Consider the following 13,286-nt stretch of genomic DNA (forward strand, 5'->3'; position numbering starts at 1 on the left):
AAAAAAAAAAAAAAAAAAAAAAATAATCCGAGCAGATTCAATAGGGACCTCGCACGGTCGTGCTCGGGCCCTAAAAAATATATATATATATATATATATAATCCGAGCAGATTCAATAGGGACCTCGCACGGTCGTGCTCGGGCCCTAAATATAATCCGAGCAATTTCAATAGGGACCTCGCACGGTCGTGCTCGGGTCCTAAATATAATCCGAGCAAATTCAATAGGGACCTCGCACGGTCGTGCTCGGGCCCTAAAAAAAAAAAAAAAAAAAAAATAATCCGAGCAGATTCAATAGGGACCTCGCACGGTCGTGCTCGGGCCCTAAAAATATATATATATATATATATATATATAATCCGAGCAAATTCAATAGGGACCTCGCACGGTCGTGCTCGGGCCCTAAATATAATCTTAGCAAATTCAATAGGGACCTCACACGGTCGTGCTCGGGCCCTAATAAACTATATTCAGTGGAGGAGTGCTGAAGATGAATTTGAGTTTAAGAGTCTGATAGTGGGGGGAAAAACACTGCTCTGCAGTCTGGTGGTACAGCAGCAGAAACTTCTATATCTCTTCCCAGAAGACAGCAGGGTGAACAGGCTGTGGCTGGGTGGGTACTGTCCTTTAGTATCCATTGGGCTCTGCGTAGGCACCACACCTCACTGATATCACTGATGCTCAGGAGATGGGTATCAATGATCTTCTGAGCAGTTTTAATCACCTGCTGCAGAGCCCTCCGGTCCTGCCGTGCACATCCCATACCAGTTAGTGATGTTTTCAGTCAGGATGCTTTCTATTGATTTCTATTTCCTGAAGCAGGTTTAATATGTACATGAGAAATCAAACGGGCTTTTTGAATCTCACAGATGAAAAAGCATGGTATTTTTTCCCTCCCTGCCTTGGACCACATTCTTTGTGCATTGGAGTCACAAGGAAGCTTCTCATAAAAACTCTTAAACGTGGAATCAGGAGTGATTTTTACACTGATTCTTGATATGAGGAAGACCCAAGTGAGTCAATATACAGTAAGTGGGCTCTGTAGAGAGAGTACAACCCTGGGCGGTGTCATGCTTTCAAAGAACACATACTGTCAGTGATCATTATTTCATTGAAACTGGACACTTGTGATCATGTGTCGCTAAAAATTAAAGGTCCGATGGACTGAGCTTGTAAGTTGCCTCAAGATGTATCATTAGGTTTACAGTATCAAGGATAATAGGGCAACTATGAATTTCGAAAGGGAACACTGCTCTTTTTAAAGAACTCACTTCATTATTGATGGCACAGATCCATTAAGAGAGTATAAATCTGTCATGGCATTTAAGTATATGTTTGATACAGATTTGACTGAATTATATAAACTTATATATAAACAATATTTTTCTGTACACTGATTCAACAACTAAGATCTAAACTTGTGCTATTGTGAAGCTATAAACTACGTGTGGCACACCTAAGGTAGTGTGATCACATTTATGTGAAAACAAATTAACGATTATCAGGTTAATCATTATGGGTTATTGTATATATTTGTGTTTTAATTTAAGGAGGAAAATAATTGGTGTTGGACTAATAGAGTGAGGTATGCAGTTTAAAGTTTACGGTGGGAAAGTGTTGCGACGGCTCCTGTACACTGAAGATATTTTAGGTGTTTGTTTGATAAGGGGTTTATAAGCAATATGCACTATGGGAAAACGCAACTTGCTAACTTGAATACTGCCGTCTGTTTCTGTTAAATGTATCGTTAAAATATGTAGCATAAGCACTTTCTAGTCAATACATTTCAGTGGACTGTAATTATTAAAGAAGTTTATTGTCAATTCTGACACATTAAAGGGGCAGTATAGGCGATGCCCAAGATATTAGACGTAAATAGGAGTGTAAAAGCAGTTACATACTGTGAGAGGAAAAGGTATTTAAATTACTAAAGATGCTTAATGAATGTGAAAGTCAAGGGAAATGTGTTTATCACAGAGACAGTAACTGACCAAAGTGAGAAGATGTTTTATTGAGACGGTGAGAGTGTTGAATATGTGATTAAGCTTGATTGGACCTGGACATTGAACCTGAAATGCTTCAAACAGAAATGTGTTGTGTTAACCCGGATTTGAGTTGTTTAATAAAACACCCTCAGAAGCAATCTGGAACAAAACGCAGGTGCACCATATCTTCATTGCTCCTGTTTCACCTGCTTTAATACAGGTTACATATCTGCTACTGAGGCACCTATCCCTAGGACCCGTAACATAGGCCTACATTGTTGTTGTCTTTTGAAAATGCAGTGTCCTGAATGATCTTCATTTGATTAGTGTTGATTTGAATAAGTAAAAATGTCTTCTTAAACTTTGAAAAATAATATGGGTTTTAGTAGATCCTCAACTTTACATTCCACAGCTGGTGTGCTGTAGCAACAATTTGCTAACCCACAACCTAGCTAACATTAGTTACATTAATTGTTGTGTCGTTGTTTGCTGTGTTTTTGTGTTCAGTCTTTGCGAAGAGTTTTATCTAATTTTGGTAGCACAGAGCGATTATTTGGATTGATGCATATTTTAAGATGCTAGGTAACGTTACCTTCTTTGTTAGCTTAGCTACAAACCCATGGCTCTGTCTTCGGTCACTGTAAAAACAATCTAAACAACTAACTCGTTATTCCATTGCATTTTAATGTGACGATAATGATGATGTTGATATGAGTGATAATGTGATGTTTGTTTTGCCTCAGCTAGCGTTACTCTCAGGCAGCGGATGCTCTGGATTCCGCCATATTGCCCAGTTGATGGTGGTGTGCCTTGGCAATGCTCCTTATAAATATGGGGAGGGAGTTGAAGCTTCTGAAGGAGCACTGAAGGGAGGGGTGTATTTGTTTTGCTGTTGAGTTAAAATATCATCAAGTTTTCTCCAATATTGCATACAGAACCTTTAAGCCAAGTCAAGTGCCTTCAAGAATATAGGCCTAAATGCCAGTATAGCACTATTTGTGCATTGTAGATTTCAAGTGGCAATAAAGACGTTGCTTTCATGTCTGGCTGTAAAGTGGCAATACTGAATGCTTTCTAAATTAACACCTGTTAAACATGCATAAGTGAACACATTTAGCAGTACCTCTTTTTGAATGTATACCACATTCAGAAAGATGGAAACTAAACCTTTGTTGCTTTTGTCTAAGTGTAAGAAAGTGCTGAATATCTCATGTAAATCAAGAAAAGGTGTTTCCACCACAGCTTTGAATAGATACAACCGTTTTAAGGATGGTGTGATGTCCCAGTGTAAGCAGTGAAGTTGCCCAATATAATGCTTGTGGTTGGTAGACTTCCCATCGGTTGTGACATAAGAGGATACCTGGGGCCTGGGGGGGAGTTCAGGCTCCTTTCTTATGCAATTACCCACAAACCAATATACCACAAAGAAATTGTACTCCACATTGGACACAATTTTGGAGAATCTGTTTTCAGAGATCAATAGGTACTGCATGACCGCCATGGTAACAGAAACGGGCATGGTGTAGGACACTGGTCAGTACACACAACATTTTGAGACATAGACATGAACTTGGGAAAATAGATTTGGTGTTGTGGTCTTAAAGTACTGAATATGTTATGTAGCACAAATTAGATACAGTTGATGCTATTTTAGATACAAGTTTATCTTACGAGAATATTTTTGCTAAGGTTATGTTAAGGTTCTGATCCTGGATATGAATATAAATAATTTCACTTTCTCCAATCTTAAATAAAAATAAAGGCAGCAAAACACAGACCTAGTACGGCAACACAGCTTGTATATTTAATCACCATATATCTGCTTTGAAAGGACATGGTTCAAGAAATCTAGCATGTAGACCTGCCACAATTTTATCTTGACTTGCAATTTGTTTATAAAGATTTGAGTTGTAAATGTGTCCATAAGAGACTCACAATTAAAAAGACTTAATGTGGATTTTCCCATTAAAGACAAAAGCAGCTCTGGTATTGTAGATTTAAAGCTTTAAATGAGGAGCCATAAACATTAGAACGTTTTGTCCCAATATTGTCCTCTGTAGGTGATGTTCTGTGAAGAAATTATAAGTCCTCTATCTGGACACTCGGAAGCTTAACAGACAAATCAACTGCAGCTCTGTGTTCATTTTCTAGTAATTTCCAGTGCTTGATAAAAAAGAGGAAGGAGGCAAGGTAACGACTTAATTTGCTAATAGGAATAATTATAGCGTGGCCAGAGGCTAGCTCCATTAGCAGAAACAAGAACAATTTGGCTTATGTTTATCTTGTGCTAATTGTTGCAAGCAAATGGCAAATATTTTATTAACTTCAGGAACATACTTTACCCACAGAAGGAGTGACCTGAATTTGAAATGATCTCCTGAGTATGAGTGTGTTCACAAAGACACAGAAATTGACTCGACTGTTGTGACATGATTTATACCGGAGCAGCATGTTGTATTTTGCAGAAGTAACTTCAAGAGGAGGTGTACTGTCAAGGTTGATTGAGCAAAGTCAACAAAGTCACACTCTTAATTTATTATTTTTCATGTTCTCAAACTTCAAGGACTCAAAGTTGGCATATTTTGGTGTAACACATTAAACATTAGGGCAGGTGTAAGATATTGTAATATGCAGATATAAGTCAAATGTTTTTGTTTTACTATTTCAGGAAGAGCTTTAATAAAGTTCTTTTAAGTACACCTATTCATCATTATGAAGTTTCAGTTTAGTGTGCAGTTTAGTTCTCTCTTGCCCTTAGACACTATTTAACCTGCACAGGTTTAAAATTGTCTGGCTAGTTAGACCTCTGCTCAGGTTGAAGGTGGGGGGAGCTATGCAGGAAATTACATGACTGATCTCTATGTACTAATAACCAAGACAAATTGGTCCTGCCCAGACAGATGCAAAAAAAAATAAATAACAGGAAAGCGACGGTGCTCTCAATTAAGGTCAGTTTTTTCCACCCACACAGTCCTGAGATGAGGTCTAATTGGGCAAAATAAGTGAAAACACCTGTGTGGGTTAAGAGTGGTTCAGGAACTTTAAATTCCCACTCCTAACATATCTCTGAATATGTGCAAAATGTGTGTGCCCACATACATGAATGCACATGTATCTGCTTTTGCGTGTCTGCATGCATTTGTGTGTGTATATGTTCATGTGCACTGGATCAGAGCCAGGGAGTGTATCCTGGGTCCCTCCCTCATTAGGCGTCCTGAATCAGACTTGTCACCATTCGGTTTTGGTCCTTTTCCATTTCACTTTACCAACACTTTTTTCCATTTTGTTTCCCCCTGTATGACTGGAGAAAGCAGGGGAATCAGTGTCAGTCTAAACGTGGCATTCCAATCATGAATCGGCCTAATCAGAATGATACAGACAAAGCTGGCACTCAGACGTTGGCAAATGTGGAAAAGGTCAGTCGTGGCTGCAGCGAGGGAGGGAACAGGGACAGTTCTGAGTGGCTTTGACGTTTCACTGAAACATTGCTCAGAGTGCAGCACCGTTATCACTTTAACGATTCCTCCTTTTTCTCTCCTGTGCTGTAATGAACACAGTTTGAGAGGTCAACTAGTGACTAAGTACCGCACCCGGGTAGGAGAAGTGTATGCAATTCCTGCATGCATGGCAAGAAAAGAAAGCAGGCGTGTTATCCTAGGAATAGATTGTAAGGACGTTCAAGAGGCGGAAGGATTAACAGGACTCTTCCACTGAAACCTGAAAACCTTCAGCAAGGCCAGTGGGACAAAAACATAGGGACAGGACTTAAACAATTGTGCACCAAGCATGCAACCTATATAATCCAGGCTATCAAGCTTCTACCTTTACCCAGATGGGTAAATGGACCTTCACTACGGTTCAGCACAATCTTCCCTCTCGCTCCAGATGTTGTGCTTTTGTATGTTGAGGCTATTATCTCCACGGCTTGACATGATCGTCTCGGCGCATGTTAAAGGAGCACATAATAACCACTGGAGCGCGAGTCAGTGAATAGACTAACACAGTGTAATGGGCCCGGACACTTGTCAAGTTGCTTTTTGCTCACACGGAGGGCCGCCGTTTCCCAAATGACCCGCTGTTTTTTACATAACTGACCGTTTGCATTCACACATTTACACAAAAGTGGCTGCCTGATACACTCTTTCAAGTACTCAGACAGTCCTTTTGACACTCGAGGCACGAGTCAAACCCTGACAGCGTGTTAGGAAAGGTGCTACAGAGCCAGGTAGACGTAACAAATTGCTCCACGCGTTGCCAGTTTTGACGGAGCTGCTACCGGTGTAAGTGAGAGGTCAACACCTCTGGAATAGACTTGTCAAATTAGGGAGTTTGCACTAGTTTACCACTAACAGGCACTAATTAGTGACACTGTACGCTAACACACACACATACACAAGGAGAGCACACATCAGCGCAGTCAGGGAGCTCAGGGCGTAACCTTTGTAACAAACTAGAGATTATTTGGTCAGGTTGCTGTCGCCCTTAGGCCTGAGTGTCCACAGAATCAATTGAGATGTCTACAACTTAAAATAGTCTCAGTTGCAAGTTGCAATATGCTTAGATGAACATAAAAAAGGATCTTTCAGTGCTGTGATATCCTGTATTATGTGCCTGAGTGTATGTTCATTTCCTTTTCATTTTGCCTTCCCTGTCAAACGAGTGTGTTGTCACAGTTCAGCTGACTCTGTTTTCCATATTTTATAAATAGCCAGGAGAAAAGTATTAATTATCCTTGTACAATTTAATGCACCGACTACTTTAACCTTTCAGGTTTCCGTTAAACACCGACATAACAAGGCATATCCATAGCGGCAAACGTGATTTATGACAGGAATACCTAATTCTTGTTTTTAAATAGGTTGGACGGCAATCTGCATACATTTAAATGCGCCTGCAACCCCCACCCCCCCTTGTCTCGGGGCCCTTGTTTAATATTCAGGGATGATTTTTTTGTCCCCATACATTTTGGTCTGTGTCACCTTAGATTAAATTATTACCGTTTTGCAGCCTTTGCGGTGCAGGCCTGGGGCCCTTATTTACTAGAATCAATGAAACAGTAATGAAAATCCATTTTTCATAGTATCAGCCCCCGCTGTCTTTTATTTAGTTAGCTGTGTCTAAGCAAGCAATTCATTTTGCGTAAATGCCACCCTGAGAAAAAGGCATTAGCGCGGAAAGGGTTAACCCCCCAAAAAATTAAGATGCTCTGCTCGACACAGCTGCTGTGATCCGACACACAGAGAGTCCCTTGAATAACTTTATCCCCAAAACAGCCATGTGGGATTTGATTGTTTTGAGGTGTGAGATTTGGCCATGCTATAATGCTATTGCTATTATAAACAGAGATGAATCTTTACACTTGGCATTCAGTAATAGAGTATTGATGAGGCTGATGCTGTCAAACAACAGATCTCCACATGACTGACTGTCGTATTTACAGACTGTAAAATGCACACAGTTATATGGACAATTAAATAAAGCTTACATTGATGAAAACATACAGTGCACCCTTGGGTTAACAAGCCGGGTGCAGAGAGGATTTGGTGTGTGGGGCTAATATTTTACCAGCATGTTAAACACATATGCAGCATAGCTCTGAGCCTGCATATGCAAAGTGCAGTGGAGGGGGAGCTACCTTCTGGGACACAGCACATAACGCCGAGGTATTATGACACACTCCCAATCTTGCATATTGAAATATCTCCATCTCAGGAGCAAGGTGTCGGCCTTGGCTGCCGTACATATTTAAATGGGTTTGTTTATTGACTTTGGTCGGGGTCGCGCATGTGCCAGCAGTAATGAAACAACAACAGAACAGGAGTTAAGAGAATGCAACAGTACAAGTGCAAGTGATTCAGTGGGTTGTGTTAACTGTGTGTCATTTACATGACAGCCCTGTGTAGTTTGGAACAAATGTTATACACAAAGAAACATATAACATCTGAATGTGACAGTCAATCTGAACTATGTAATTTGTCAAACTGCCTTGAGAAAGTTTTACTTTAACTAAAATGCCCTCTTTGGTATGTAACAGCGCACAAGCAGCACACAAATCGGACCATGTCTGTTTTTACATGGTCTGATTTAAAATAAAATGTAAATGAATGATTTTTAAAAATTCTAAAACTTTCATGTGAATCTAAACTCCATAATAGATTGTGTCCTTTCGTGCTGTGTGTGACAGGTCACGTTGTCTGTACTGTAGGTCTCTTTGGAATAAATGTTAATCCCAGTGAGCCTTTCAACTGATAAGGTAAGGTCTTGTGCAGAAGAAGAATTCTTGTGTTTTTTTGTACCTACTGTTGACACTGACAATAAGGGGAGTTTGCTGTTTTAAACTAGCATATGCAAAAACCTTAAAATGAAATGCAGTAATGCTCAGAGGTTTCTTTTGTGTACCTGCAAACATAAGATTAAATTCAAATGTACTTCAGTCAGTATTTTCCTTTTTTGTTTGCTGCATTAACATGAAAGCAAATATAAACTATTATGTTTAGAAATGCTTTTATGTACAACCTGTAAATGATGCTAAATAGCTTCTCCATACATTTATTGTGTGCAGTTTAAGTGCAGCACACACCTTCGTATTCGTCTCTGTACGCGCCAGAAAAGATCAAGGGCCCTGCCATGTCAGGCATGACACTAAAGTTTCATACACACCCTCCCGCTCTCAGATTAGATGACTTCATATGCAAATGAGTGTGTGTGTGTGTGAGACAGTGGAAGTGAAAGGAGGGAGGCCCCCGCCCTTTCAGTCACGTGATGAAATAAAATTTAATAACTGAATAAAAATGTAAATAAAGATTTGCTTAAAATGAGTTGTCCATGAGATAATTCTCTCCCCCACCACCGCCCCTCTTGTCGTCCTCCTCCCCTGCTTTCTTGAGCTAATACTGTGATGTGAGGGGTGGGGTGGGGGTTATATCGAGCCCGTCCTGATGTGGCGTGTGACCTTTTGAAAGACGCTCGGCGAGGGTTGATTAAAGACGTATTAAATTTGTTTAAATAAACCTCCTTGTAATGGCACATCATTTGTAAGAAGCTATTAGAGAAACGCTGGGGAAAAAATTGCGACGCCGTTATTTGCATGAAAATGTGCCCCGGCCGCTCAAATTGAGGATGGCTCCTGAATGAACAGAGACGAAAGAGGGGTGACACTTCTATAATTTTCCTCCACACCCCACCTTACCCGCCCACCCCCCTTGATGCTGTGACAAAAAGCTGATCAAACTTCCTGTGTTAAACCGTTGGGCGGAGGCGGAGCTCGTGTCACATAAAAACATGTCCGCTTGACAGAGACACCGCCCACCAAGCCCAACTCTCTACCAAACCCACAGCTCCACACAAGTTACACCTTTGAAGGGAATAATTAGGTGATGACAATGCCTGAAGACACTAAAAATATCACAAAGTCCCAGCAGGTGGGAGGACTGAGTGACAGGAAATCTGCATATGTGGTTTACTGTCCAAAACGTATAAACTGCTCTCATTTTAACCCTGAATGTACAACTTCCCCTTTTTCTGCACTTAAGTAGCTTTTGGGATTTTAAAATAATATTTTTTGACACTTTCATGTATATTCTGTAGATCTTCATTAAGCAATAGGATGTTTACAATGAGTAAAATATACAAACGCAAACTCTGGAGTCATTCGAGATATTTGGTGCATCTTTTATAGACAGGTCCCCGAAATTCAGACATGACATGCCATTCTGACATACCTGGTATACTTTGGAAACTTTTGGTTCCCCCCTAAAATCTTTAAAAATGTTGGCTGCAGAGTGACAATTAAGGGGTTAATCCTTTATAAAAATCCATTGTCTTGATTTTAATATTTTCATATGACAGATTACATAATTTTGGGTCAAAAACATTTCTTGGACGTAATTTATGAAATCCTTTTGAGGCCTTGTACTGTAGACATGCTGAAATGCAATGAAAGTAAACCTGGAAGCAAAGCTGTTGTAAGTTATGTATGTACACATATGCTTATATATACCTATAAAACCCTGAGAAAAGATCGTTCTAAACTAGATTTAAATACAAATACTGATGCATCCAGAACGTGTCATAACTTTTTACAAATCAAGAAACAACTTGGCTTGTTTATTTACACTTTCTTTGTTTTTGAGTCTTTCTCATTCGGCCCAGGAGGGAAATTAACTCCAGTCAAAACTGGGGCAGGGAGAAACGAAGTGCTGTCAACCCCCTCGGAGAGAAGTTCTAGGCCTCGGCCAAGTTGAAGTTGGTGGGAAGGGATGGAGGGATGTTCAGCAGAGCATGAGGCCGAAGCTAAAGCTGCTGACAGGCGAACAGCTTGGGGAGGAAAGTTGAAATAATTAAAAAGAAATACTTTTTGGGGGAGAAAATGGCTCATTGATCAACTCAAGAAATGAAAACAGACAATGAAGTTGCCCATGTGTGCCCTGTAGACTGCCGGCTCTGATGTTCCATGCTATCATTTTCTAACACATAATGTTGAGTGATAGCTGGCACCATGCTAACAGTTTAGCATGTATTACTGGCCTAAAGAGGGAGATTAGACTTCATATTACCATTTGTTTAATGCTCTGTTTTAAAAGGAAGGGAGGCTGCATGGTAACACTAGGCATATATTGGGGATCTGAATCTTGAATTTTAGCCATTACAACTCATTCATTCATTTTTAGAAGTTAACAGACTTAACAGCTGAAGGGGCTAGACATGTAGCGGTTGAGCTAGCTATGAGAATAACTTTAACTTGATGTGTTTTAAGTAAAAAGCTGGGAATTGTACAGTTTTTGTACTCTCAGAAATGTTTACTGATCCATAAAAAGAACTGACACATTTAAAATGATGATTAAAATATTATTTTCTTTGTTGTACTGTAGAGAGACATTTAAAAAAAACACAAAATTATTAAAGAAAAGCTCATGATTCAGGATACTTCTTTTTACTTAGGGAAAAAGGAATAATAAATACAGAGGATGTCATCTTCCCTTTCCTTCCTTTCTCTCTTTTCCTCTGTTCCGTCTTACAGGAACGGCAGAAGAAAGAAAGAAAACAATCCTTTCTACATCTCTCCTCTTTTCCTTCCATCCTCCACCTGTCTGCCTCTCTGACCTGCAGCAGATTGGACCGTGTAATTTGAGGCATCTGGTCAGTGTAAAACAGCTGAAGGGAGCAATCAGGTTTGTGGCTGATTACCTTTTCGGTAGTGGTTTCACAGCACAAATTTGTGTGTGTGTGTGTGTGTGTGTGTGTGTGTGTGTGTGTGTGTGTGTGATGTAACAGCAGCTGACATGTTGGTTGCAGTGTGTCGGCTTGGCGGTTGGTTATTCACTGACAGCAACAGGAAGGCCAGAGAGGTGCAACCACACACACACACACACACACAAGTATACTCCTAAACCTTTAACCTTAAACCCAAATTCCACTTCCATAACCACAATGGGAAAAACCCAACTGTTTACAACTAAAGGTAAACAGTAAGATAACAAACGCGCGCACACACATACACACTGACATGTTCACTACCTGGGTAAATCCCCAAAAAATCAAACATGTTCTTTTACTTGCTAAATGAGTGATGCTTTACTACTTCTGGCAGCAAACAGGCAAATAGAAAGACGTAAATTTTCCATTTTAGGTTTCTGCAGGTACAACCCCCCCCCCCCCAACACACACACACACACACACACACACACACATACACGCACACACACAGGAAGCACCTTTCTATTAAGTAATCCCTGGGGATCCTTGTGAAACCACCAATTGTGGCTCCTAAGCTTAGGAAAAACATGAAGCCTAACTGAACAGTGAGTGAACTTCATGAAAAACGGATGGTAATTTTTGCTTTACCTGTATGTCTCTGTATGTGTAATATGTTTAGAAAAATCTTCATGTGAACAACAGGCAGTGACAGGGTCAGTATACTATATGATTTGTTGTGCCTACAGTAAACACCAAATGTCCTGGGGTGCGTTTCCCGTACGACCACGGAAGGTAGCATTTAACTATCTTGGTACAATGCATCGTTAAACTAACAAACATCTGAAATACGATCATTTTCCAAAACTGTCATACCTTGTTGGTACCACCGTGGTTTGAACTAATTTAGTTTGAACCAACGTAGTTTGAACTAACATGTTTCCAGGTGTGTTCGTCTGACTTTCACAGCAAGTAACTCACAAAACGTTGTCATATTCTGCCTGAATATATCAGTTGTGACCGATATTAAGTAACATTATTATGCTAACTTATTTTTTAGGCTTTTCATATCATAGTCGTACCAGCAATAACAAGAAAATCAACAATAGTATTAATGAAATCAACAATAAAATAACATATAACCTAATCATTTTATTTTGCCTAAATATAGGCTATAACTTAGAAGAAAAAATTAAGAACTATTAGCGAAGACAACACTATTATCAATCCCTTGGCCGCAAATGATATCGAGGTCTTGAGAATAGCTCAGTGTGATAAGTGGCTGAGCTTGTGAATGTTCTCTATTGAGACAGACACAGGTTCGACTCCTGTGAGTTTTTATGTTATAATGGCAACTAAAGCTCTCAGGGATTTATTCATTACAGTACTTTCATGAATTTTATGCTGTCCCTTTTTATATTTATGCTTGTAATCAAGACTAGAGAACTTCCCCAGAGGCCTGGAAATGTATACATTAAGGTAATATTAAAAGTCTTGTCTTTACATTCTCCGTTTTGTCCTTTAACCTTTGTACTGGGTGACTAATATTAAATTAAGTTATTGTGAACAGATGAGTAATCTGTGAGAAACACCTGTTGTTCGTAGATGGTCTACAGATAGGCTACTTCGTACTGAAATAATGCAACCCTACCCATGACCCGACAACTACATTTAAAAGTACTTCTACGACATTTAAAAAAAAAACTTCACCTGAAACATGTTTGTACAGCAGGATTATCTAACATTCCCTGCTTAAAACACATTAAATCCATTGCTATCTGTGATGTAGTCACCACGAACTAAGCTTCTAACCACAGGTCAGGAGTTGTAGTTTGAACTAGGCAATTTAACGACAGTTAGTGCGAACAATCGTCAGAACTATGGTTTCGGGGAACACCTGCGTCGCTTAACGATGGTTCGTACCATGTAAGTTACCAACTTAGTTACCTCCATAGTTCAAACTAGGGTTTTGGGAAACAGTTGCAACGCAACTCCCCTTGGCATAGTTCCAACCAAGGAAGTTTCTACACTTTTGGGAAATGCACCCCTGGACTGCAACAGAACCAGTCCAACTGGGTCAGATCAGTTATCATGCCCAAATTATATCAA

Source organism: Micropterus dolomieu, linkage group LG01, assembly GCF_021292245.1.
Source record: "Micropterus dolomieu isolate WLL.071019.BEF.003 ecotype Adirondacks linkage group LG01, ASM2129224v1, whole genome shotgun sequence".
Classification (NCBI taxonomy): domain Eukaryota; kingdom Metazoa; phylum Chordata; class Actinopteri; order Centrarchiformes; family Centrarchidae; genus Micropterus; species Micropterus dolomieu.